Genomic DNA, 27,074 nt, shown 5'->3' on the forward strand with positions numbered 1-27,074 from the left:
GCAACTCACAGGCTAAATTCCATCACATGTCCAAACTTTTATTATCATGTAGGCACAGAAGTAGTGATACAACCTTTTCTGTCCATTTGGTGAAGTCCTCCTTCTGAAAGGAAACATACAAAAGCATTCTGATGACAGGATCAACTAGCTTAGTGATCTTCGAACATTTCTGCTCCTGTGCCTCCTAAAAATATATATATTTTGAAGAGCTATGTACTTCTTTACATGTTAAAGTTGAGAATGAGAATGATATTACAAGTTTAATGGTTGCATGGATGGACTATCCACTATAATGTGCACTGTGGTATATTTGTAGTAGGCATAGTTTAAAACCTTGGAACTGAAATTTTTTCCCATTGCATTCATGTGAAATGGTTGTCAGATAATCTAATAGAATGAGCCAATCCTCACAGTCAAGCCAATTTCCTAAGGCAGACTTGTTTTCTGACAGAAAGAAATCTGACTTGGTTTGTTACTTCAACTAAACATAACCCTATGACATCATGTCACTTCTGAGTCCCACACTAAACTGGGTTAATACGTAGGTACACAGGCTCTGGACTTTGCTATAAAAATGTTTGTCATCTACATGAAATAAGGTGCTGTCTGTTCCTAAGCTGTTGTCAAAAAACTGATTATCATGTTGTGACTTCCTTCAGCATCCAGAGTCTCACCTCAGACACCCAGTGCAGTCAGGATGGGTGTGTGTGACTCTCTGGTAAAGTGGGTGATAAGAACCAGGAGCTTCATCTATTTCGTTCAGTAGTATTTATCTCAAGAACCTAGAACAGGGCTTGCCACATAGCAGATGAAATAAACCAGTCATTAGCATTTGAACAAATACTGAAAGTAGGAAATAAAAGAAGAAAAGGTAAATGCTTAAATTCAAAACAGAAGACTATACTTTCAGGGATCATTTCTATAGTTTGTTAAATTCAAAACAGGATTTCTGCATACCTTCATTAGCAGAGAAATAGGAAGAGTGATAGACAGTTGAGTACAACGATTCTCCATTGGTGGTGAATATCAAAGGTCTTGGAAGTAGTTTCTGGTGTTCAGCAATGTCAAGTTTAGGAGAGAAGCTGAAGAGTTAAAAAGCTGACATTTGATGAGTAGCCCTTGGGTGGGAAGAAGGCACTGTCACTCTTCGAGGTTTCCAGTGAAGTGCCAACTTGGAGACACAGGTACTCTCACTAATGACCAGCACCCATTCTGGAAAACAAAACATTCTGAAATCAATACAACTCAGTTATCAATTTCTAGAAGGAGTGGGTTTGTCCTTTTCTGCTTCCATTTTCCCAATTTGAAAAATGGGAATGGTCTTGATTTTTTGCAGTTTCTAGAGCACATCAAGTTTAAAAGAGATAGACAGACCTCTGGGTGTTCCCCCAGGTAAAGAGCTCTATAAACACAAGTTTGTTATGGTGACTCAGCAAGTCTATGGGAAACACAGCTGGAAGTACCTGCATTGCAGGCCTGGTTTTGGTTTGACCAATCAAAAAGCATGATGTCAGCAAAATATTCACCATGCATTTGCTGATTTGCATTTTATAATATTCATTGCCTACATTTACAATGAGGCTGCCTAGTGATTAAAAGGCTAATATTGAAAAAATGACTGATGTGGCCAATGCTTGGCTTTCATTCAGAGGATTCTTAAGCTTTTATTCAAGAAGAATCTTGAGGGTGAAACTAAAAATATTTTTTTCCTCTAAGGAAAAACATGGCAGATCTTTCCCTAGCTTCTTAGTAATGGTGCTTCAGGAAAACATTAAGTTATATAAAATGCTACCCTATTAAGAAAATTGTATATTTGCAAACCCTGAAATACTGTACCTTTACAATATTTTAAATTTTTGTTACCATCTGATTATCAACAGACATCTACTGAATTTCTATTCTTGACCCTCCAATTGAAGATGAAAATGCCAGTAGAAAATTCTTTTTTTTTTTTTTTTTACAGAGACAGAGTCAGAGAGAGGGATAGACAGACAGGAACAGAGAGAGATAAGCATCAACCATTAGTTTTTCATTGCGACACCTTAGTTGTTCATTGATTGCTTTCTCATATGTGCCTTGATCGTGGGGCTACAGAAGACTGAGTAACCTCTTGCTCAAGCCAGTGACCTTGGGTCCAAGCTGGTGAGCTTTGCTCAAACCAGATGAGCCCCCTCTGAAGCTGGCGACCTCAGGGTCTTGAACCTGGGTCCTCTGCATCCCAGTCCAACGCTCTATCCACTGTGCCACTGCCTGATCAGGCTCAAAAAAACCTTCTTTATGCAAGCTGTTTTTACAATGCACTGGACACACAAGGAAGTACAAGTCATTGTTTCTGCTGTAGATGATTTTAATGTGATTGCTGAAATAACATAAAGGAAGTATTAGGAAACAGAGAGAACATAAGCTACTGGACAAATCAAAGAAGGCTTGGTCGATAGTGATAGTTTATGAATAACATATCGGAAGACCAAATGAACAGGTTAGGCACCATTTTCATCTCTGGTCTGAAGTGGTTGGAGAAAGGTGCCATAGAGCAGGGGAGGTAAGAGCTGATGTCACAGCCATATGATGGCATTGCTTCATCTTCCAGCAAAGAGAGAGAAGGACACAGGCAACTCCTCCTTCTCCTTCATTCTCTCCGCCAGTCATCTCTGCACCCTTTGAATTTTCCCTTCACACCATTATTCACATTCTGTCCTTAAGCATTGCACTACTGTCACCCAAATCTGGGTTCTTTTCACCCTTTCAGCTCCTTTCTATCCCCTGGTTCTTTCTCTAACTGAATGTCGCCAACCCTCCTCGCACAAGTGTTGGCAAATGTTGATGTGGTTGGTTGGTGATGCCTTTAGCTTTTTCAGGGGACTTATTCATCACTGACTTCCCCTCACTGGCTGACTATCCTTCCTGTTTCATACCCAGAATTCTCACCTCTATCAAATTACTTTTACCAAATGCAGTTTTTAAAAATTTTATTTAGAAAACTAAATTTAATGGAGTGACATCAATCAGTAAAAATATATAGGTTTACATAGTTTTAATGATGACATTCTCCCACTCACAAAGCAAACTAACTCAAGAAAGTAACAATGCCAGTGATAAATTTCAGCCTCCCTTTAAGAGGCCCTGTAACGTAGTCTTAAATTTTGTTACCACCTTATCTAATTGACTATGTGGTTTTTACTCAAAACTCTACCACCCTTTAAACCATAACACAAGTACCAACTTCTTTTTTAGAATCTTTCTGAATTCTTAATTTTCTTCTGAACCATTATCAACAACACTTGTACCTATATTGCTTTTAAGTCACTCCCCACCATCATCCTGTTTTGGAATAATTTCTGTGCCTATATGTGAATCAGGCTGAAATATGAAAAACCCTATAGAGAATGTAGGCCAAAAATTGAGAAGTTTTTGAAAGTCTGACTATTGAAATAAATGAAAAAGTTATTCCTCGTATGTTCTCTGGCATAGTTCCCTGTACACATATCCCAGATTTCTGCTGGGATATGATCAAATAAGAAGACTTTGGAGGTCTTTTCATCCTGTTGTATTGTCATGTGTTTAGGGTACATTACTGAGGGTAGATGTCAGTAATATTGCAATGGGTTATGAGTTTTCTCCTAAAAACTTACTTACAAAATGGAAGTTATTTCAAGGTTAAAACAAAAAGCTTTTTAACTGATTTTTCTAAAGCTTTTTTTTTTCTTTCTTAAAAAAAAAGCTGTTTCTAGAGTTCAAATTATAAAGAAAAAGCATCAAAAGAACTGATGGCAACTCATGTGAGCACCCCCAAGTTTTAGGGTAACTATTTAAAAGCAGATTTCAGCACTTGGCTTTGCTCTTATCACTTGATGGTAAATAACAGTAGTCAAAAAAATGTACTGAAAAGAAACCAAATATTCAGGCACTGGAAGTCACCTTTTCCATGAAGAAATAAGATAAAAGCTTAAGGGTAAATTTATTCCTCATCTCAGGAACTAGGAATCCAGCTTCAAATACACCTAGTAGTTTCAAGCTCTACTGAGCCAGAGTTACCCTATTAATTATGGATGACATTATGTTTGAAACAAATACAAATTGTTTTCCCTCACCTTGAGGACCTCCTGAAGCAAATGTTTGATTCCCAGTGAGAATCATTTTGCACAGCTCAGGACTTGAATTATTAGCAAAGCTGTAGCAGTATTATGCCATCCCAAAATATAACTTTGTTTTGTTGATACTTGACTTTCATTCTACTGAGTTCTGTTCTTTAGGGGGAGGGAGCAGAAGAGAGGAAGAGCATAGTTCTCTCTCCAAATACTGAAGATGACTCAATAGGCAGGATGATGAGGGAAAACTTCATCTCTAAGCCAAGGATTAGACATTTTGACATTTTGCTCTATTCGGGGCTCACGGCAGACATCACTGATGGGTGAAAGCTTTTCAGTCAGCCCAAATGCAATGTAATAATTTGTTAACACCACTGCTAGGACTTGTCATGGTTACACTGACTATGTTGGAGAAGAAAAGGATTTGTTAAGACATCATACTCTAGTGAGCCACTAGAAACTGATGGAAGAGGCTGGCCTGGCCTTTCAGTTGCAGCTTATCAAAGTCAAAACTTTTTTTTTTCTCGGTTACTATGAACTTGAACAAGTTAGTCTGGTATATTCTATTCTATTTTATTCTCTTTTGAATGTTTAAAGAGTATTGAAACCTTTTTCAGACCTTCCTTGATGGACTGGTGTGTAGGGTATAGATTGGTGAGACTCTGATGTCTACACTTTCTACAACCCCATGTCTGTCTTTCTATGTGCTAATCATTCAGTTTTCCTCTATAATTCGAACCTTCAGGAGGCTCCCCAGGGGAAGGGTGGCACTTTTTTTTGTGGGAATGTTTTATTCCAGCCAGTGTTCACATAAGAAGTCACGAAATCAGAAGCTTAGTCTGTGAACACAGGATGGGGCCTAAGGCGGGCTCATCTAAAGTGGTTTCTTTGGTGTTACACCTTGTCATTCACTTTCAAGTCATCTTCACTTGGATCACACTTCTATCCTGACCATTTTTAGACTAAGAACATGGTTTCATGAGAAGGGATACTGGACTTAGAATCAGAAATCTTAAATTCTCATCCAATGTTTCAAATCTATTGAGAGCTTACTCTGTTTTAGACACTAAACTTTAACCTTTTACATTCATCTTCTCATTTAACTTTACAACGTCTTTGAAGCAGATTCACTAATTATCTATATTTACTAGAACGGATATAGAAGGTAAGAGGTTATGCAGAGTGTCACATAGAGAAAACATAGAAGCTATGATGTGAACCCAGTTTTAGCCATCTCTGGAGATAATGCTCTCAATCAAGGTACTAAATTGTCCCTGCCAACTTTGTGACCTTGGACAAATTAAGCAATATCTCAGACTCACAATCTTCTCATCTGAGTTTAAATTTTCTGATGTGAAAAAGTGGGTTGATAATAGCCCAGGGGCATCATCGTGTTGTTCAGAAGAGATGTGAACGTTCTTAATGAACATGAATGGCCTGCATGGTTATTTGTTTTTTGGGTTTTTTTGTATTTTTCTGAAGCTAGAAACCGGGAGAGACAGTCAGACAGACTCCTGCATGCGCCCGACCGGAATCCACCCGGCACGCCCACCAGGGGGCCACGCTCTGCCCACCAGGGGGCGATGCTCTGCCCCTCCGGGGGTCGCTCTGTTGCGACCAGAGCCACTCTAGTGCCTGGGGCAGAGGCCAAGGAGCCATCCCCAGCGCCCGGGCCATCTTTGCTCCAATGGAGCCTTGGCTGCGTGAGGGGAAGAGAGAGACAGAGAGGAAGGAGAGGGGGAGGGGTGGAGAAGCAGATGGGTGCTTCTCCTGTGTGCCCTGGCCGGGAATCGAACCCAGGACTTCTGCACGCCAGGCCGACGCTCTAACACTGAGCCAACCGACCAGGGCCTTGTTATTTTTATAAAAGAGGAAGAGAGCACAGTTTGAAAATAGGAAATTGTTTACATATGACAAAGTGAAAACTTCACGGTGTCTTTCCTGCGAGTGTCCCTACTTTTGACATATAAATAGCAGAAAAATCTTAAGTTTTCTCTTTACCCTTGATGCATATGGGCCTTATCCATATGGGACTATCTGACCAAGCAGCAATAACAGTCGCTCAGCTTGAAACATACATAAAATTGATATTAGAAGTTTATATCACATATGGATGAATATGTAAACCAGAGAGGAAGAAGAAAAAAAGAAGGAAAAAAAAAGAAGGAAAGGAGGGAGAATGAAGAAAGTTTTTGATTTCACTAATAGATTATATTAATAATGATAACAGATGCTGTGAGTCTTGAGAGAATTTTATCAGTTTCTTATTGATTATGATGATAGGGAAAAGCAATTCAGTGAAAATCTAAGCTTTAAAAATTCATCTATTTTTAAAGGAAGAAAGCAAAAATGCTTATAACACAAAAATGATAAAATTAATACTAAAACGATCAAGGCAAAGAGAAGAAAAAACAGCAAGGTAAGACTAGAACACAAAAATGCATAACTTAGGGGCCAAAGAGATGGGAAATGGGCACCACATTTTGCTCTGAGCCTCCTGGCAGCTGAGTCGAAGATAAATACATGATATCTAGTATGCTAAAATTAAACAGACAACAAATAAATACCCAGGCAGGTAGAACACATCTTCTGATATTTATATACTAGATATTTTCTCCTATGGCTCCTGAAAAATGATATATATGAAATTCTGGGGGTGTGTACATTAAATAGCTTTAATACTAAGTGTTAAGAAGGTGGTTCTTTAAAAGTCCATCAACGCAGTTTCATAAAAAAAAATCAGAGCAATGTGGTCCCTCTGATGGTGTAACTTGATTCAAGTAAAGAACGAAAGCTATAGATTTCCCAACATCTCAGGGAAGCAAATGTGGGGGGTCATTGCTTGTTCCTCTTCGCCTGGTGGATGAGAAGTTGGAGGAGGGTGGGCAGAATTGAGCCTTGACTAACAAACTTGACTAACACTCAGTGTTTGGTGACCCTGACATAGGTCAGAACCTGACGCACAGCTGCAAAGATGATCTGTCACTGAAGTTGTGCTCTTTTGCGAGATTGCATTTCATAGGGGCCATTGGAGATGCGCATGGAAACTGACCCTGAGCTGACCACAGGCGCTAAAGGAAGCTGCAGGAAAGCGAAGAACAAGCTCCCACAGCAGAGGCTGCCGCTCCTTCCTGTAATCCTCCATGATCTGTTGGCCAGTTAGGCTGCTAGCTAATTAACTATTAATTCAACTACCCCATAAAATGTTTATTGAATCCTCTTTGTCCCAGGAGCCATGCTAAGATTTGGTTATGAGATCATCCCTAACTTACTGGAGCTTATACTGTCTCAAAGAAAGTTGTCACAACAGATAATGATATCAGATCAGGAAGCATTGGATGCCAGGGAGCAGAGAGGGCTAAGGAAGGTCTTTTGGGGCAAAATCACTTCAGGTGAGCCTCAAAGAGGAGTAAGAACTTGCTAAGTGAAAACAGTAATGATAGACATTGAAGAGCATGAGAGGCAGAAGGCTAGAAGGAGTGTGTCGCATTTGTGGAAGTAAAAGAGTTCTACCATGCTGAGGAAATGCAGAGGTGGATGGGTGATGGTTAACATGGAGAATTCCAGGAACAGAAAGAAGATAGAAACACATGAGAAAGGAAACACAAAAGAAGATAATTGAGACAGGGTGCGGCAAAAGTAGGTTTACAGTTGCAAGTACAGAAAACACTAGAGTTTATTCTTGTATTATTATTATTCATTAATTATTGCATTATTTTTATACAAACAACTATAAACCTCCCTTTTCCTAACCCTGTATGCCAGTGCTATATTATAAAAATTAATGGCCTTGTTCTAAAATACCTTATTGAGAAATAAAACACTCTCAGATTTTACAAACACGGAAAAGTAAACTCCAACCATATGTCACTCAGTCTAAAAATAGATATATGGAAAGCACATACCTGGGAAAATGCAAAGAGGAAGGCAGGGTGGCAGGAAGGGAGGGAGAAAGAGAGAAAGAAAGAAAAAGAAAATTCCGTCAAGGTATATAATTCAAGGTATACATTTAAAAAAGAAAACATGGATTTGAAAAATGCAAATATAACATGGAAATATAATGCCACAGACTTTCCAAACATCAGGAGCACTGGCTTCTTTCCTCTGGTCCCACCCAGTGAAACAGGGCTCTCTGTTCGTAGTGACCAATTTGCTGTTCTGATTGTCTTGAACGATGGTCATCACAGCTTGGGATATTTCTGTGTCATACCTATTAATTTTCACATAGAAAAAAAACAGTTTTAGGGGGTGATAAGTAAAAATAATTTTTAAAGGGTACAATGAAGTCAAAAGGCTTCTTTTGCTTAATTTAGCTGCAAGACTTAGAAATATTTTAAAGACTCAGGTGGAGAACAATGCAAGTTGATTGAGGAGCACTCTATCTTTCCTAAAGGTCCTTTTGTGGAAACCTTGATCACTGTAGACGTATCCAGCTGATAGCAAAAGCAACAATCTTGAGATCATAAGGATGCAGAATGGAAAATTTATGTCTGAAAGTTTATATTGGTCCTTCCTGCCTCAGGGTCTTGACCAACTCTATATCTTCTCACCTGGAAAAATTTACCATCTCTTGTACCCTCAATTGTTGTGAGCTGTGTCTACCTTTCAAGACAACAGGACTGTCTCCTCCTAGGAGAAGCCCTCTTTGGACCCCTGGAGTGAATGGTGATAGGTGCTCAGTCAGTTTTATATTATGAAAAAGTGTCCTTGAATCAAATGGAGATGATTCACACTAGGAGAACAGGTGACACTGTGATAAGGGGAAACACGACAACGATTCCGTAGTAAACTGTAGCTCAGTTGGTTAGAGCATTGTTTCGATATACCAAGGTGGCAGGTTTGATCCCTGGTCAGGGCACATAAGAATCAACCAGGCCCTGGCTGGTAGCTAAGTGGATAGAGCATTGGTCTGGCATATGGACGTCCTGGGTTTGATTCTTGGTCAGGGCACACAGAGAAGTGACCTTCTACTTCTCCCCCCTGCCTCTCCTCCTCCTCTCCCTCTTCTCCTCCCATAGCCAGTGGCTGGATTGGTTCCAGTGTGGCCCTGGTTGGTCCCAGCTCATTGACCTCAGGCACCAAAAATAGCTCAGCACTCAAGCATTGACCCCAGATGGGTGTTTCTGGGTGGATTCAGGTTGGGGAGCATGTGAGAGTCTGCCTCACTATTACCCCTTCTCTCACCTAAAAGAAAAAAAAATGATTGCATAAATAAGTGGGACAACAAATCAATGGTTTTCTCTCTGTCTCTACTTTTCTGTAAAGAAAAAAAAAAGGCAAAGAAGTAAGCATGCCATGGGTGAGATTGATTTGTCACCCACATCCCAGCTCCAGTCAGGCACATTCGCACACACAGCTCTGAATGACTCCTACTTTACTGACAGGACACCAAGCTCAGGATCAAGGAATTCTGTTGATTTTCCCTACATTAAGAGGGTGTCATGTGGAACAAATAGTCAACAACCAGGCTGAGCAATGAAATTAAAGCAGATAGATTTTGTTCTACTGGGTCATAAACCTGGAGGGCAATATGGTGGTAAGAAAAAAAGGCAGTAGGCTACCTAAACACTTGGTATCTGACACTAAGTTTCCATTTCTAAGTGCCATCTGTTTATTCAGTCTTGCAGAGACAGAGAACATTTCAGTGTCTCTACATGTTCTGACACTAGTAGCTGTTTGACTGTGGTCTCAGTTTTTGTATGTCTGTGGGGGTGTGATCTGTGGACTGGCTTTCATCTCCTGTTCTTCTGCTGTTACAGATGCAGATCGACGGGTCTATTCCTGCCCTTCTGCAAGTAAGGTAGGAAGTCAAGCTAATGTTATCAAGTGTTGGTTTTATACCATTTACAAATTTCTAGCCTGGATATAGGAAATGAGAGTATATTTACAGAGGGCTCAGGAAGCGGACACAGAAATTTCCCCCCAGCAGTGCAAAGAGATGTGGGTTAACACTGCCCACCCAAGAGAGATGACTCCAAAAAGATGCAGAAAGCTGTCTCTCTCTCTTTTTTTTTTTTTTTGTATTTTTCTGAAGCTGGAAACGGGGAGACAGTCAGACAGACTCCCACATGCGCCCAACCGGGATCCACCCGGCATAACCATCAGGGGGCGATGCTCTGCCCATCTGGGGCATCATTCTGCTGCAACCAGAGCCATTCTAGCACCTGAGGCAGAGGCCATGGAGCCATCCTCAGCACCTGGGCCAACTTTGCTCCAATGGAGCCTTGGCTGTGGGAGAGGAAGAGAGAGACAGAGAGGAAGGAAAGGGGAAGGGATGGAGAAGCAGATGGGCGCTTCTCCTGTGTGCCCTGGCCGGGAATCGGACCGGGGACTCCTGCACACCAGGCCAACGCTCTACCACTGAGCCAACTGGCCAGGGCCAGAAAGCTGTCTCTTTTCATGCCCTAACTTAAAGCTCTTCCAGGGCTTCCCAATTTCCTTAAAATTAATGAGGTGAGCAAGGAAGGTTTCATAATATCAACTCGAGGACCAGTTTGATGAACTAAGATGACCGTGGGATTCTGTACTCTGCTGAGTGTCCAGATCATTCTGGAGCATGGCCATGGGTCTACAACATGCTAATAGGGCTGATGTTTTGGTCTCTTCTAATCCCACGGTACCTTAGCTCCTCCTCTCGCTATGCAGTCATAGTGGCCGGTTTTTGATGGCCCTTTCCTGCCCCAGGGACCAGGCAAACTTTATTCCCTTTCCCCTGGGAAGATTTCAACATCTCCTATAACCCCTCAATTGTTGTGAACTGTAATCATCTTTCAAAACAGAACTGTCCCCAATCTGGGAAGCATTCTTTGACCTGTTTCCCCCTGGACTAGTGGTAATAAGTGCTCCATCAATTGTAACAAAACAGTTATATATAAACATGTGTGGTTATGTGTTTGTCTCTCCCACTAGGCTGAAATCACCATGCAGCAGGTGATTTTATTCTCAGCTGAATTCCCAATTCCTCGCCGAGAGGCCTGTATGTCATAAGATTGTAAATTATATGTTAAATAAATGAATATATGCATCACTACACTCTGAAGACTTTCTAGCCTTTGATTATTGGTTGAATTATGTTCCCCCAAAAGATATGTTGAGATTCTAAGCTCCAGTACCTGTGGATGGGACCTTATCTGAAATAGAGATTTTGTAGATGTAATCAAGGTGAGATGAGGTCTTTAGCATGGGCCCTAGTCCAATACGTCTGATGTCATTAGAGGAAGAGGAAATGTCATGTGAAGACAGACCTACAGGGGAAAAGGTCATGTGAAGGTGAAGGAGATTGGAATGGTGCAGTTGAAATCTAAGGAATGCTGAAAATCAATAGCCACCACCAGAAGCAGAAAGAAGCAAAGAAGGATCCTGCTAGAGTCTCAAAGCACAGCCCTACTTCCGTCCTGATTTAGGACTTCTGGCCTCTAGAACTCTGAGACAAATCTCATTGTTTTGTTTTAAACCACCTTGAATGTGGTACTTAATTACAGTTGCTCTAGGCAACTAATACGCCTGCCAGTGGGTACAAGGAAAACCTTCTGACTTAGAGTCTTATCAAACGTTTATCTGAATCAAAAAGAAACTAACCAATGCACACATAATCCTAATTTTCTTGTAATATTTGAAAATGCTTACAGAGACTTAATCTGTAAAGAAAAACAAGAAGTCAATATGAAAATATTTCAAGTTTTCTCATATTTTTCCTGTTCGAGAGGAGAATAAAAGACATTATCACAGCTTCTACATTTCCAGAAAGTTTCCATTTCTAAGTGCCATCTGCTTATTCAGTCTTGCAGAGACAGAGAACATTTCAGTGTCTTTACATGTTCTGAAATTGGTCACTCACTACCAAGAATGTCCTTGGAAAAAGTTGCACATCTCTGTGCTTCCATTTCATCTCATGTAAGAGGTAATAATTAACCCAACTTATAGTTCATTAGCATTAAATGAGATATGTGAAAAATTCTTAGAATAGTGCCCAACATATATTAAATACACACTTATTTTGTCATTACTTATATTGCTAAGTGCTTTACTCCAGAATCTGGTTCTACATCTGTTTCTCCCCTCTTTTGTTTTTTGATATCTTTATTCTATAATTCAATTCTCTCACAAGGATCCTAGCTGGATGCTTGAAGTGATATTAACATTCAAGGGGGACTAACACTGTAGGTCTCCCTTTTGCATTCTGACTAATCAACTTTCAGCATCCACATATGCTTTCCCCAATAAAGAAAATTTATATAAATATACAAAATTTATAACTAGAAAAAAAATTGAAGGAAAAAAAATGTCCTGGCCTTTTCTGGACCAGCAAGGAGGATAGCAGGAAGGCGGTACCCGTGGGACTGTGGGCACTTGAGACTATTTTGACAAGAAATAAAGACTCAGATGACTGACCCACATGTCCCCAAGAAATGGAGCTTGGAGAGTTAATAGCAAGTGCCGGTCACTGCACATTTCACTAGATCTGCTTTCTGGGATGCCACACAAGCCTTTGGAGACTGAATATTCCCAGGTGGATAGATCAATCTTTACACTCTGCTGGCTCCAGCTCTCTAGGAATCTGTCAGCTCTAGCCCAGCTCAGCCTCTGGACTTTCTGAGATGCCCATTCTGCCAGTCAGCAACCCAAGCTTCTAGGGTGGCAAGGTTGGGGTGCCCTCCTGCTGGACCAGTTTTCCATAAACGCAGATGTAGGCTGAAACGCAACAAAAGAGGAAAAAGCAAAGAAATTTTAAGCTCAACTGGGGCATAAAGTGCTTGGCTGTGCAAAATAATGATTAAATTCTTTAAATTGATTTTAGAAAGAGAGAAAAAGAGAGAGAAAGAGAGAGAGAGAAATCAACTTGTTGTTCCACTTATTTATGCATTCATTGGCTGAGTCTCATATGTGCTCTAACCAGGTACAGAACCCACAACCTTAGCATACAGGATGACTAACTGAGCTACCTAGCCAGGACAAAACAATGATTTTATTGAATTTATTGAAGTGACATTGGTTAATAAAATTATATAGGTTTCAGGTGTTTTTTTTTCTTTCTTTCTGTACCACTGTTCTGTTCTTTCTTGACTATATTAACCCCCTGAATATTCATATGTAACCTTTTTGGTGCTATATTTAGTGCTTTAGCTTATTCATGCTTTGGTGTGGGTGCTGGTGACGCATCTCATGGTGCCTGGTGCCTGTTCTGGACTAAGATTTTTTTTCCAAGCCCCCATTCGTACTTACCCTTCCATTCATTCTCCATGGAAGGTTTTGTTTGTTGCTTTGTAATGGTGATGGTAGTGCTATTTCTTTAGGATTTTAAAACAACGTGCACCCCGCCCCCCAATGAGCTGGGTCATCTGAGCCTTCAGAGCGCTCCCTCCACAACCTGGCTTGTCAGGCTTTGCTGAGCTATCTCAGGGGAAAGCCACCACTGCTTCCCTGGGGACTTCATTGTTGTTATAGCTCGCTGCCTCTGCTTACTTGTGATAAGCGGAATTAAGTCCTCTCCTTCTAAAACGTCCATGTTCTAAACCCCAGAAACCATGAATATGTGATCTTTTATGGCAAAAGAAACTTTGCAGGTATGATTTATAGTCCAGGATCTCAACATCGGGAGATGAGTCTAGATTATTTGGGTGGGCCTAGTGTAATCACAAGCTCCTTATGAGCAAAAGAGGGAGACAGTAAATTCAGTGTTCCAGTGATATAGTGTGCAAAAACATTAGAGCACCCACCACTGGATTTGAGAGAAGAGGAAGGAGCCACGAGGCAAGAAGCACAGCAGTCTTCGGAAGCTAGAAGAAGCAAAAGAGTGAATCTTCCAAGAAGAACCCAGCCTTCCAAACAGCTTGATTTTAGCCCAGTGAGACCCATTTCAGACTTCCAACCTTTACGAGTATAAGCTAAGGAATTTTGTTGTTTTCAACTACTAAGTCTGTGGCAAATGGCTGCAGTAGCAACAAGAGACAAATACAATCACTTCACCATCGTTAAATGCTGCATCTCCAGTGGTGTTTTCTTTACAGATTGTAAAGTATATAATGTGATGATTTAATTTATTGAATATCATGCAAACCAGGGCACTGTAGGGGGAATGAAAGAAGGTGGCATTCATAACATGGAAACAATGGCCATACCTGAGAATATCCAGCTCGAACTGTGATGTGCTGTCGCCTTGTGACTACATGAGAAAAACATGCCTGTATGTTTTTGACTCAACTTTGCACATTTGTTTACTGCTTATGCAGAGCAGTGTGAGGTAACAGAAACAACAAGCAGGTGAGCAGCATACGTGGATGGTGACCTTTTCTTATCGCTAAGTCATCTCACCTCAGTGCAATGACGAAGACCAGTTTCGGCTTCTAAGGTGGGACTTTGTTTTTCTCTCCAGTCTTTTCCTCAGTCACCCTCTTCCTGGTGCCTTTGCCCAAAATGTTCAGGGTAACTCAGAACATGCATTGAAATTATAACATTTAAGGGAGAAGTGTTTTTCCATCCTTCCTGTTCTGCTCTATTTTGTTCCTCATTATCTTCCAGATCCAGTACTCCAGAATTTCACATTCCACCTTTTCTCTTCATATTCCTACCAATATTATAAACATAGAGATAAAGCATCCATGGACTCTTTAGAATAAAAGAAGGATAATTAACTTGGGACCCTGATTCTGTCTCCGAAGTCACCGCAAGCGAGAGCACAAAAATAAAAGCAGATGGAAACTTGAACTTAAAAAGGATGAGAATGCCCTGGGGACTCTGAGACTGATTTTACAGCCAATAAATAAGTGTCCACAGAAAAGAATATTACAAGGCATTTTACCAGTCCTACCCAATAAGAGAATGACTAAAGATTAACTTTCTACAGAGAGAGTGGAATTAATGGACAATATCGAAGTTAATTTAAAATAATAAGCATTGCTAGACTATATTGAAAACTTAATGTGTCAAGAACAGTTCTTAGCAGTTTTCCTACTTTGTTTCATTTACTCTTCTCAACAGCTCTGTGGGGTTGGTATTTACCTCTATTTTACAGGTGGAGGACACAGAAGCAAAGAGATCAGCATCTTGCTGAAAATCACAGAGTTGGTAAGAGCCAGAGTTTCAGATAAGGAAGTCTGAATACAAAAAGATAAGGGATTGTAATGAAAATCCAAGACAGGAACAAGTCATCATCATGTAAAGCAAATGAAAAATATTTTGTATGGAAATATACTAATTGAAATGAAGAACACAGTGGCAATATAGTAGATTGGTGGTAGCCAGTGTATGCAGAAGTGAGCCAGCAAATCAGGAGAGGCTGTCTCAGGTGCTCTAAGAGGGTGCACAGAGGGACACATTAAAAAATGAAGTTGAGAGAAACAGAGAAAATAAAGTATCAAAACCCCTAATATAGGTGAAAAAGTAAGAGAAAAAATAATAAACATAGGAGAAGAAAAGTTTTATTAACAATGATGGAGAACCCTCTCAGTGTCAAAGAAAGACCTAAGAGTGAAGAGACCACAGAGTGCCCTGCCGGACCTGAGAGAAAACCCACACCTCAGTATGTTATGAAGCATTTAATAACCAAAAGAAACATTGTCACATGTTCCAGAAAGAAAGCACATCATCCTACAGAAAATAAGTCAGGCTTGTGTGAGACTAGCCAAAAGCAAACTGAATGCAGGAAGAAAGTCATATTTCCAAGTGTTGGAGGGAGGAAACCTCATGTATCAATCTGTGTCCATATAAATACAATTTACCATGAGGATGAAATAAATGTCTTCTCTGGCATAAAAGGCCACAGAACTCTACTACACAGATTCCTCCTTGAAAACATACTGAGAGGGCATGGACCTGCAAGGAGAAAAAGAAATTTAGGAGCACACGATGATATATGGGAACAGGAGTAAGTAAAGGCATTTGAAGATTTTATTGTTTTTCTAGTAAGTAGTGACCAACTGAAATAATAGTAATACCAACAACAAGAAAGAGAAGGAATCTGAAAAGAGCTGGGTGGCAGTTAGCATACATGTAGGAATAGCTCAAAGATCATTGGAGAAAAGATCATGCACAGTACATAAATACTACCTTGTTCCAGGGTGAGAAGAAATAATGGACTTAATAAATTAGTAGGAAAAATAAAATTATAGGTTTTAAAGTAAAGAGAACTCTAAGATGATGACGGCTAGAATAAATTACTGTTTAAGCCATTAAGAAGAAAGCTTAATTAGAAATAAAGAGAAAGAGACATAAAAATAAAAGTTTAGTAAAAGAAAATAGAGGTTATCAACCAAAATACAGGTATTCTCACAATTGATGGATGAAAAACAGATAAACAAATAGATCCAGCAATTAATTGTTATAAATAGACACTGAAAACACATACTGCATTTTGGAAAATAAAGGCTAGAAGAAAGAAATGCTATCAAATATAAACCCGGAAGAAACATAAGATGGTGATTTTGTCACTAGGCAAAACAAAATTTAAGGCAAAATGATTATAAAGAATAGAAAGATAGCCCTAGGCAGTTGGCTTAGTGGATAGAGCATCATCCTGGTGTGCAGACGTCCTGGCTTCAATCCCCGATCACAGCACACATGAGAAGCAACCATCTGCTTCTTTTCCCTTCTTTCTCCCCCTTTTCTCCCTTTTTCTCTCTTGAAGCCAGTAGCTCAACTGGGTCAAGTGTCAGCCTCTGTCTCTGAGAGTGGTTCGGTTGATTCAAGTATCGTGCCCAGACGGTGGTTGCTGGGTGGATCCCTGTTGGGGCACAGGTGAGAATCTATCTCCTCTCCTCTCACTTAAAAAAAAATAACATAAAGAGATACTTCTGATAATATGACCATTTGACAAAATAGGTAACAGTGATAGTAGGTGTCCACATAATCCAATAGATAGAATGTACACACTATCAAAGATACATTGTTTTTAACCACATCCTAACATTTTAAATAAAATGCTCTGCTTTCTTTACAGATAAACTTTATATTCTCATCTAAGACCAAACTCTCCATATGTACACTAGATCACTAAGATGTTTCAGTCATTTTCTTCTCCTGCCTATGCCTCCAATATTTTCCTTTCCTAGTCAAATTCCATCATCACATTAATATGGTTCTTCCATTCCTAAAGCAACAACTGTGATCTCTCTATCCCCACAGACTTCTATTTAAAAACAAAACTCTTTAAAAGTGTTGTCGATATTCACTTCCATTTTTACTGTAACCCAATTCAATATAGCTGCTTGTCACACCTTGTCAATATTCTCCCCAAGTCACTGATGGCATCCTTGCTAGTTCCAGTCATTTATTGTCATCAGTCTCTTCCTTGGTCTTCTAAATGTATTTGATGAAGCATATCCTTCCTTCTTCCTTGGTACATTTTTTTTCTTTTGTCTTCCAGGGTGACTATTCCATTTTCATCTATCTTATTGATTGTCCCTACGGATATGTTTTGCTAATTCACTCTTTGTCCTCAACATTATCATCGTAAATCTAGTCCTCTTTAGAATCCTTTTTATCTCTGTTCATAAAAATTCCAAATACACAGTTTCAGTTACTCTGAGTTTCCTTAACTTCCCTCTTTTACATCCAAATATTGATTCCATTAGAATAATCTTGGGATCTACTTTAAAATGTATTCATGTGTTTTTTTTTTATAATCACTCTTATTGCTCTTACTTACTCTATACTTAGTTCATTTTCCTTCAACTAGTTATGAAATAGCAAACGGGCACCTCATTCCTTGTAGAGAGAGAAATAAGATTCATTCATCCTGAAGAGGATTCTGTGGCATTTAGTAAAGACAAGCATGCATATACTCTATGAATCAGAGAAGCTCACACAAGTCAATATGGGGAGTATGTGCAGTGTTGTTTGTATTAGGAGTAGTTGGAAGAAACCCAGGAGTCCATTGCTAGGTGAACAGATAAGTATATTTGATGAAAATATATGGCTGCATTTTATGCCACAGTGAGAAGCAAAATTTAACAACACAGAGGAAAACAGCATTGAGTGAGGAAAACAAAACAATCTTTAGCACAAAATTATTTATGTGGTTTAAGATTACATTTATACTGTATGTTTTTCAAAAATATATTTGCATTCAAGGACATTCAATAAATACATTTGAGTTGGTGTCTTAGTGTGGAAAGGATCGTGTCTATGATGGACAATGAGAAGGGAAATAATGAAATAAAATAAAGCCAAAGGGTCCTTGGATACACCAGTAATTACAGTGTGCTGTGACTCATTCAATTCTCTTAACTGATGGGAAACAGAGAGAAGAAATTAAAGCAAACAGAAGTTTTAGTAATTATCTGAACCCAACCTCTGATTTAAACACAAGCATATCCTATCATACACAACATTAATTCGGCTTCAGTGATTGAATAGAAGATCAACTAGAACTTCAGAGATTCCAATTTTACAAGAAGAGCTGAGTTTTGTAAAAAGATCTGCTGTTGAAAGGAGAGTAAACTAGGTTATTTTTTAAATGTCTTCAAAATAAATAACTTACCCAAAAAATACCTGTTGCTCACCTCACCACAAACACACACACATGCACATAGACACCCCAGAAGTCCTTAAGGTCTAAGAAAAAATAAATAAATAAAATGAAACCAGAGCTAGGTGAAGGCAGTATGCCACAGTTTGGGGACAAACATCAATCTTGGCAACTTAATTCTGGAGGTTAATGTGGCCACTTAAGGGAATGAGAGACTGGGCTTTGAGTATGCTTGCAAAGTTCCATAGTTGAGTTCAAGCTTCTTACACTAAGCCAAGATAATGAAAGGAAATACAGCCTTTGAGAGATGATGGGTTAAAAAAAACCCACAACTGACCAATCGCAGGGAAAAGGATTAACACCTCCAATTATGTCTCTTTCCAAAAGGAAAACTTAACCTTAGCTGAGAATCAGCAATTATCAGCATGGTCTCATATGGTTTTGGGTTCAAGGAAACCCCAAGCTAAGGCATCATATGTAAAATTTCCAGGCAGGTGGCATCCAACATATATTAAGGCAACTTCCCTTGGAGAAAATTACCCTTGATTTTGGTCCCTAGGAATTTCCACATGATACATTTGCTCAAATATTAGCTCACAATAAAAATAAATTATGACACCATAAGGAAACATGTTTCTGTGGGGGAAAATAAGCAGAAGCCACAAGCGATTTATTCTAATTCTCCAAGACTTTACAACTATAAGGATCAGACATAGACTATAACATGACCAAGAAAATAGACTATGAGGAAGGGAAAACAAAAAGAGTTAGAAACTAAATATTTTTCAGAACTTATTGAAATAAGTGCAACCATACATACAAGTGGGACACAGTAGCATGATATCTTTAAAGGAACGAGGAAAATAAATGTCAACCTAGATTTCTATACATAACCAAATGATCTCTCAAGATCAAGAATGAAATAATACTTAAAAAAAAACACCAGGCCCTGGCTGGTTGGCTCAGCGGTAGAGCGTCGGCCTGGCGTGCGGGGGACCCGGGTTCGATTCCCGGCCAGGGCACATAGAAGAAGCACCCATTTGCTTCTCCACCCCCACCCCCTCCTTCCTCTCTGTCTCTCTCTTCCCCTCCTGCAGCCAAGGCTCCATTGGAGCAAAGATGGCCCCGGTGCTGGGGATGGCTCCTTGGCCTCTGCACCAGGTGCTGGAGTGGCTCTGGTCGCGGCAGAGCGACACCCCAGAGGGGCAGAGCATTGCCCCCTGGTGGGCAGAGCATCGCCCCTGGTGGGCATGCTGGGTGGATCCCGGTCGGGCGCATGCGGGAGTCTGTCTGACTGTCTCTCCCTGTTTCCAGCTTCAGAAAAATACAAAAAAAAAAAAAAGAAGAAAAAAAAAACACACTAAAAACTGAAAGAATTTGATACACCAAATCCTTCCTGAAAGAACTTCTAAAGGATCAGCTTCAGAATGAAAATTATCCCCAAGGAAAATGTAGAGAGCAAGTGACCTGAGAGCATATAGAAAAGTCTAACCAACACTGGCTGTGGAACAATCATTGAAATGCCCAAATTACAGCCCTGGCTGGTTGGCTCAGTGGTAGAGCATCGGCCTGGCGTGCAGGAGTCCCAGGTTCAATTCCTGGCCAGGACACACAGGAGAGGTGCCCATCTGCTTCTCCACCCCTCCTCTTCTTCTTCCTCTCTGTCTCTCTCTTCCCCTCCCACAGCCGAGGCTCCATTGGAGCAAAGTTGGCCCAGGCGCTGAGGATGGCTTCATGGCCTCTGCCTCACATGCTAAAATGGCTCTGGTTGCAACAGAGCAGTGCCCCAGATAGGCAGAGCATCACCCCCTGGTGGGCATGCCGGGTGGATCCCGGTCGGGCGCATGAGGGAGTCTATCTGACTGCCTCCCCATTTCCAACTTCAGAAAAATACAAAAAAAATCCCAAAACAACGAAATGCCCAAATTACTGGGGTAAATGAATATTATTAGATTATGTGGACAACAAGAGCAGGTAAGACAGGTAAAGGATTAGAAAAAAGCATTCTAAAGTCAGTCTTGTTCATGATAAGAGTAGATATATTAAATTAAATGTAGACTTATTAAGTGGATATATATTATATATGTGTATCATACATATCAATTTATAAAATAAAAGAAAGAGAAAAATAAACAAATGATATATAAAATAGAAATCAAGTAGAAAGCACAAAACAAGGTGGAAGAAATAAATACAAATATAATAATAATCAGAAAGAATAAATAAAGGTAAAATAAATTTCAGTTGTATTAAAAAAATCAAATGATATGTCCTTTGCAAGAGATATGCCTTAAAATATAAGAACACAGAAATGCTCATGTACTTAGTTGAAAAATGTATGCCAGGAAAGTAACACACAAAAATCTGACATAGTAATATTAATATCAGGGGTAAAAATGGCTAAAAGGCAAAAGCCATTATTACAGATGAAGAGGGTTATTAAATCTGATTTAAGTTTAAATTGCCCATGAGGGGATAAAAATTCTAAATATTTATGGATGTAATAAAATAGCCATAAAATACAAAAACAAAAATTGATATAAATATAAGGAGATATAGGCGAATTCATTATCAGACTTGGAAATTCATATAACTTGGATAGAGATGAATAGGTCAGGCAGACAATATTTAGTACAGATAAAAAGATTTTAACAACACAATTAACAAGCTGAATTTAATGGACATATAATAAAAGCTGTACTCAACCATTATTTTCCTTATTACAATAAGCATTTACATAAATATCATGCACTGTGCTACAAAACAGAAGTCTGAATGAATTTCAAAGAATTAAAATAAAATTGTTCACATTTTCTAAGTATCATGCAACCAAGCTGTAGGTCAAAAAGAGGAAAATAACTTTTAAAAACTTCATATATTGTGAACATTTTAAAACTGACAATTCGTATGTCAAATGTCAAAGTAAACTCAAATTCAAATTCAAAAGTGCAACTAAGCAATAATGAAAATACCACATATCAAACAATGTGAGAGACAGTTCCAATAAGGGTTCACAGAGAAATTTAGGGCTTTTTCTTGCAAAACTTGATGAAATATTTATATCATAACTTAAAGTTTCAGTTTAAGAAAAACAAAACAGCAAAGGCCTAGAAGCAACAAGAAAGAGGTGATCAAGTTAAGAGCCTAAGTAAAGAGATAGACAAAGATGAACTAGGGAGAGTCAATAATGTCAAAAACTGGTTCTTGGAAAAGATGGCAAAAGAAACCTCTGACAAAATTTGTAAGAAAAACAGGGCAGGAAGAATGAACCCAATAATAGGCTGCAAATTGGAGCATGGTTATAAAGTAAAGAGATTTTTTTAACTAGATAAATTTGAACAAAACAAACAAACGTTTAAAAATATACCAGAACTAGTTTTTAAATATCTGAGATGATCTGCATTTGAACTAGAAAGCCTGAAAAGTTTTGTAACTAAACAAACTGGATGAATATTTTAAAACCTGTCCATGTAGAAAACACCAGACCTGTGCAGCTTTACAGACTAATTCTTACAGATTTTCAGGTTTCCATTTCAAACACAAACTCTTCTTGAAAATAAAGAGAGATTACTCCCTTAATCATTCTCGATATCATAATGAAACGGGCAAAGTATGAAAAAGAAAAATTAAAGTTAAATCTTATTCAGGAACAAATGTAAAATTTCCAGACACTGGAATAATAATAATGATAGTAAGAATAATAAATCCAGTCCACAACCTGCCTCCTTGCTGCTGGAAGCCAGCTTTCACACCTTTGCCTTCAGTCTTCCACGTGGCTTTTGTCGTCACTCAACACCCGATTCGGTGAAGGGAGAAGATCCTGGCAGCCCTGTGAGTCAGAGTGGAGGGACACACAGGATAGGATTAACAACAATCCTGTTGATAACAAGGGTTTACTTCAGGCATGGCCAACATACGGCCCGAGGGCCGGATCCAGCCTGCATTATGAGTTTATAGAAAGCCCAGCGGTCATACAAAATGACTGCTGTTTTAGATATTATAAATTGTAATTAAAATGATTTGTGCAAAGGTGTCTGCTAATTCAAAGGAAGATGGTAAAACTATCTTTTTCCCAGGAACTTCAGTGTCTTCTCCAATTAAGTAGTCAGAGAGACCATTGTATTTTTCAGTTCTAAGATCTTTTTGGTGAGTTCTAATGTAGTAAAGCCGCCCAGATTTCATTCGGCAATACCAATCAAAAAAGAGTTGCTGAGTTAATTTTCCTGCCATTATAAGCCGATTAAAGTTGTCTCGAACTGACAACATATAGCTATAAAATTCCATTTCTGAAATTTGCGATCTATTTTTTCCAGGATTATTTAAGCCAAGTTTAGACTTCCAGCCTTGCTCTCCTCATGGAAAAAGTAAAGGATACATTATTGGGTCAAGATTTGGATCCCATGTGCTGATTCGCTTTAATTCAGTTTGTCCAGGTTGAGCCTTTGGGTAAATTATTAAATCTCGCTCATGTGGTGGCTCTCCATCAGTGTTTTCAAATATGACAGCCACTTCGTTGGCTTGCTGGACATTATACTGCCTTTGATCTAAGTTACGATCACAGACAATGGCTATGGCAATGCTGATTGCTGGCTCATTGCTTGCTATAGCATTAGAGGCCAAGTTTTTTTCAACTTCGTGCATAATTTTATATGCAGTAGCAAATGGGTTAATGTCTTGAAATAATTCCCCCATTTCATTAAGTAAGGTCTCAGGAACTCTTTTATTCCATTCTAAACGTGCCGAACTGGGCTTCTGAGAGATCAAGTATATATAATTGAGCAAACTTTCTTTTCCCGTCAGAAGGATGCAAAGTTCCAGTTTGATGGTAAACTTGACCATGAAGTAGAAAGCAATAAAGTCTTGGTCCAGGCAAGTCAATTGGTTTGTTTCCCACGGACGTAAAAGCAAACAAACTATTAATGGATCGAATGCTATCCATGTACTGTTTGCTATTTGGATGCTGATTAGTCAATAATTTATTCAAGAGTGGTGGATAATTCTCAATTAATGGAACTACAATGTTTCCGTACTTGCAACATTGAGAAAATCCTTTCTTGCCACGGTCAAATAGATTAGTTTCTAACTTGAAGTTTAAGGACTGACAGTGTTCACATTTAATATTCATGTCACCAGAGGAATGCTCAGAAATTAAAGTTTCTCCGTTTGAAACTGTTTTAATCCTTTTTGTGTTTTGGTCAGCATTACTCTGTCGTTTTTTTGCATTTCTCTCCTGCCTTCGTTAAAGGGACTCATTTTGTCAAGACAGGCTTTTTTGTCTTGCATCTGAGGCAAGCCTTGTTTCTCTATGCTCATCAGTCTCATTTTGCCGAGAAAGATGCATTTGCTCTGCGACTGAAGCAAGCCTTGTCTTTCTCTGCTCAGTGGTTTCTTTTTGTCGTGAAAGCCGTTTTTGTGCAGCTTTAGCTCCTTTTCTCTCCTCTTCAGTGCTGTATTTTCTAGGAGGCATTCTTAAAATAAATTACCTTAAGATGTAGTTTTTATGTAAAACAGATGATTGCCAGTGCAAACAATTGTTCACCTTACCCCTAAAATGCTCAATTTGCATTCAGCCTTAAATTGTTTCAAAAGCAGATGATTGCCAAAACAAACAAATGTTCACCTTCCCCCTGACCCGCTCAATTTGCGTTCAGCCATGGCAACTTCACCCCATTGTCTACTACAGTTACACAAGCAACCAATAATCTATCAGTGACAAACAGACACTTAAGCCGCATATAATAAAGATGCGGCCCATGATTAAATTTTTAATATTCTCCGCTACTTTAAAATCTCAGCTACTCAGAAGCAGAAGCATCTTTGATTATTGGAAATCGAGATATCTAAGAAGGTAGTGATACATGGAAAAGAATTCTGCGTGTGACTAATCTAAGATTAACTTCCAATAATTGGTCGAATGGATTTGCGATACTTCTTTATTTTTTAAAAAAATTTCATTATAAAGATTTACAACTTTTGTACTCGTCTGTACTCGATATGAACTGTTTGACGTTTAGCGGCGATGTGAAACCCACATTCTTTTAAGCAGAGTTTGCCAGTGTGCATCCAAGGTCAAACAATTTGTTATTTTTTTGGTCAAGTGTGCTGAATGAAGTGGCATTGTAGCATAGACAGTAGCTGCAATTGTTAACTGAAAACGTGTCCAGGCTGTTTGTAAAACCAAAAAATTGTTTTATTTGCTATATAACCCCTTCAAGCTCATTCTATTAATCAAATATTGTTTTAATTGATTGCAATACAGTTTAGATATTTATATGGTATGTAATTATATTTTAATTAAAATATATATTATTAAAATAATATTGTATATTAAAATTTTTTCACTCATTTATTCATAAACAAATTAATTACATAATAAAATTTTGTTTACTTAAATAAATCATTTTTGTATTTAACATTTTTTAATTTTAATATTTCGTCCGGCCCATGAAAAAAGTTTTTTTTCTAATCTGGCCCGGGGTTAAAAACTGTTGGCCATGCCTGGTTTACTCAGAGCTGTGGGTTCCCATCTTTGCCCTCCATTCCTTGAATCTTTGCTGAGAACCAGTGTAGGGTTAGTTGCCTTGATTCTAACCAGGAGCAGAAGAGCCTTGGACCTTGTCTTTATTTATGGAGTTTTCAGTGTCCTCAGAAAGACAGACATTTATTGAATAATCATTCAAATAAATACAAATGTGTGAACTGTGATAAGTAGGAAGACCATACATTTCCTCAGGCTTCTAGAAGAATGTATTAAGGAGAACCAGGCTTACTTGGTGTTAGCGAAGGTCACACTGAGAAAATAATGCCTGATCTGAGATTTAAAGAAGTATGAAGATTTAGACAAGGGACAATATGTCTACATGCTCCTACATAGGAGGTAACAGGTTGTCCTGAGGAAATGGAGGTTAGTGAAAGAGACAGTGGCTAGGAGGGAACTGGACTCAGTCTACCAGATCCAGAGTGAACTTGTACTTAAGACATCCAATGGCTTTAAAAGGGGAATGGCACAATCAAATCTGTTTTTATAAATCTCTTTTTGACGGTAGTGTAAAGAACAGAGTATAGCAAGGAACATGTAGAACTAATTAAGAGGCCATTGCGTTAGTCAGCCTGAGAGGTGATTGTAGCTCAAACAAGATGGTGGTGGAGCTGGAGATGCATGGAGGAATGTTGAGGAGATTTAAGGGGGAAAGGTCAGAACTTGATGATTAGGTATGAGATGTGAGGAAAATAAAGAAATTGAGGGTGGGCCAATGGAAAGGTGGAGAGGTGAGGCCATTCATGAATAAGTAGTAAAAAAGAATCAAGTTGGGAATGAGGTGAGAAATAGTTGCTTTTGAGAGAGCCAGGTGGAGATTTTGAGTGGAAAACAAGTCTGGAACTCAGAAGTGAACTCTGTGTTAGAAATCAAAATTTTATAAGTCATCTATGTTTTGAGGGAAGAACAGTGGTTGCCAGAGGCTGGAGGAAATAGGGAAAGTTGGTAAAAAGTACAAACTTCCAGTTATATGATGAATAAGGGCTTAGGAGCTAATAAATAACATGGTTACTATGGTTAATAGCACAGAAATGTACAATTCAAATTTGCTAAGAGAGTAGAACTTAAACATTCTCAACAAAAATAAAAAGGGATAAATATGTGAAAAATAAAAATAAAAAAAATAATAATCTCTGTGTGTCTAAATGGAAGTTTGAACCCTATCAAATTGTTGATGACAAGTAGAGAAAATGATGGAAAGCAGAGAAAAAGAGTATAGAATTAAAGAGCTTTAACATTTGGAATTGGGACAAAAGATTAAAAAGGAGCAACAGAAAAGTGAAAGAAAAAGCAGAAGAATGCAGAGTCATGGAGAACAAAGAGAATGTTTTCAAGGAGGAAGTGCTGATCAACAAGATTAAATGCTACTCTCAAACAGGTAAATTAAACAAATGAAAAATTTGTGTTGGACTTGGTGATATGTGTGTTATTAATGTTAATGAGGTCATTCAACGGCCAGGTTCAACTGATACAGGTAAAAATGAATTATGAAAAATTGAAGAAAGAATTTTGCTAATCCTGCTTTTGTAATTCCAAATTAGTGCTATTGATAGATAGCATGATGTTTTTGTATCATGTACTAGTGCCTTTACCCTTCTATGCTAAAGAATGCATTTCCCTGAACAAGGAGGGAGCCATTCATTTCCTGCTTCTTTATCACATAGATTTTTATTTTGTATTTACTTGAGAACAGAATTGAAAGTCTAAAAAAAATATATTGATGAGTATAAAGTGATCACCACCATGGTACAGAACACCTCTAATGTGCCAGTTATATGCTGAGATCTTTCTTATGTTGGTTTTGAAATTAAAAAACACTTTACCATCATTACACTACTTGTAATCAAGTATCAAGAATGGACTCTAAAACAAAGTACTTATGTTTCACACTGGAATTATTATAGACTGGGAATCAAACCTGCAGCCTCTAGTGGGCCGGGTCTACATTTTTCCACTGAGCCACCAGCAGGGCTAAACTTATCTT

General features: G+C 38.7%; 1 long non-coding RNA gene across 1 annotated transcript; it reads right to left on the bottom strand.

The window, feature by feature from the left end:
* Window positions 1-692: 692 nt before the first annotated feature.
* Window positions 693-8,277, bottom strand: LOC136308424 (uncharacterized). Its single transcript, XR_010726097.1, has 3 exons — window positions 8,160-8,277; window positions 958-1,212; window positions 693-793 (listed from the first exon to the last, which is right to left on the bottom strand). It is a non-coding gene; the product is annotated as an uncharacterized lncRNA (long non-coding RNA).
* Window positions 8,278-27,074: the final 18,797 nt, after the last annotated feature.

The sequence above is a fragment of the Saccopteryx bilineata genome, chromosome 6 (genome assembly GCF_036850765.1).
Source record: "Saccopteryx bilineata isolate mSacBil1 chromosome 6, mSacBil1_pri_phased_curated, whole genome shotgun sequence".
Lineage (NCBI taxonomy): Eukaryota > Metazoa > Chordata > Mammalia > Chiroptera > Emballonuridae > Saccopteryx > Saccopteryx bilineata.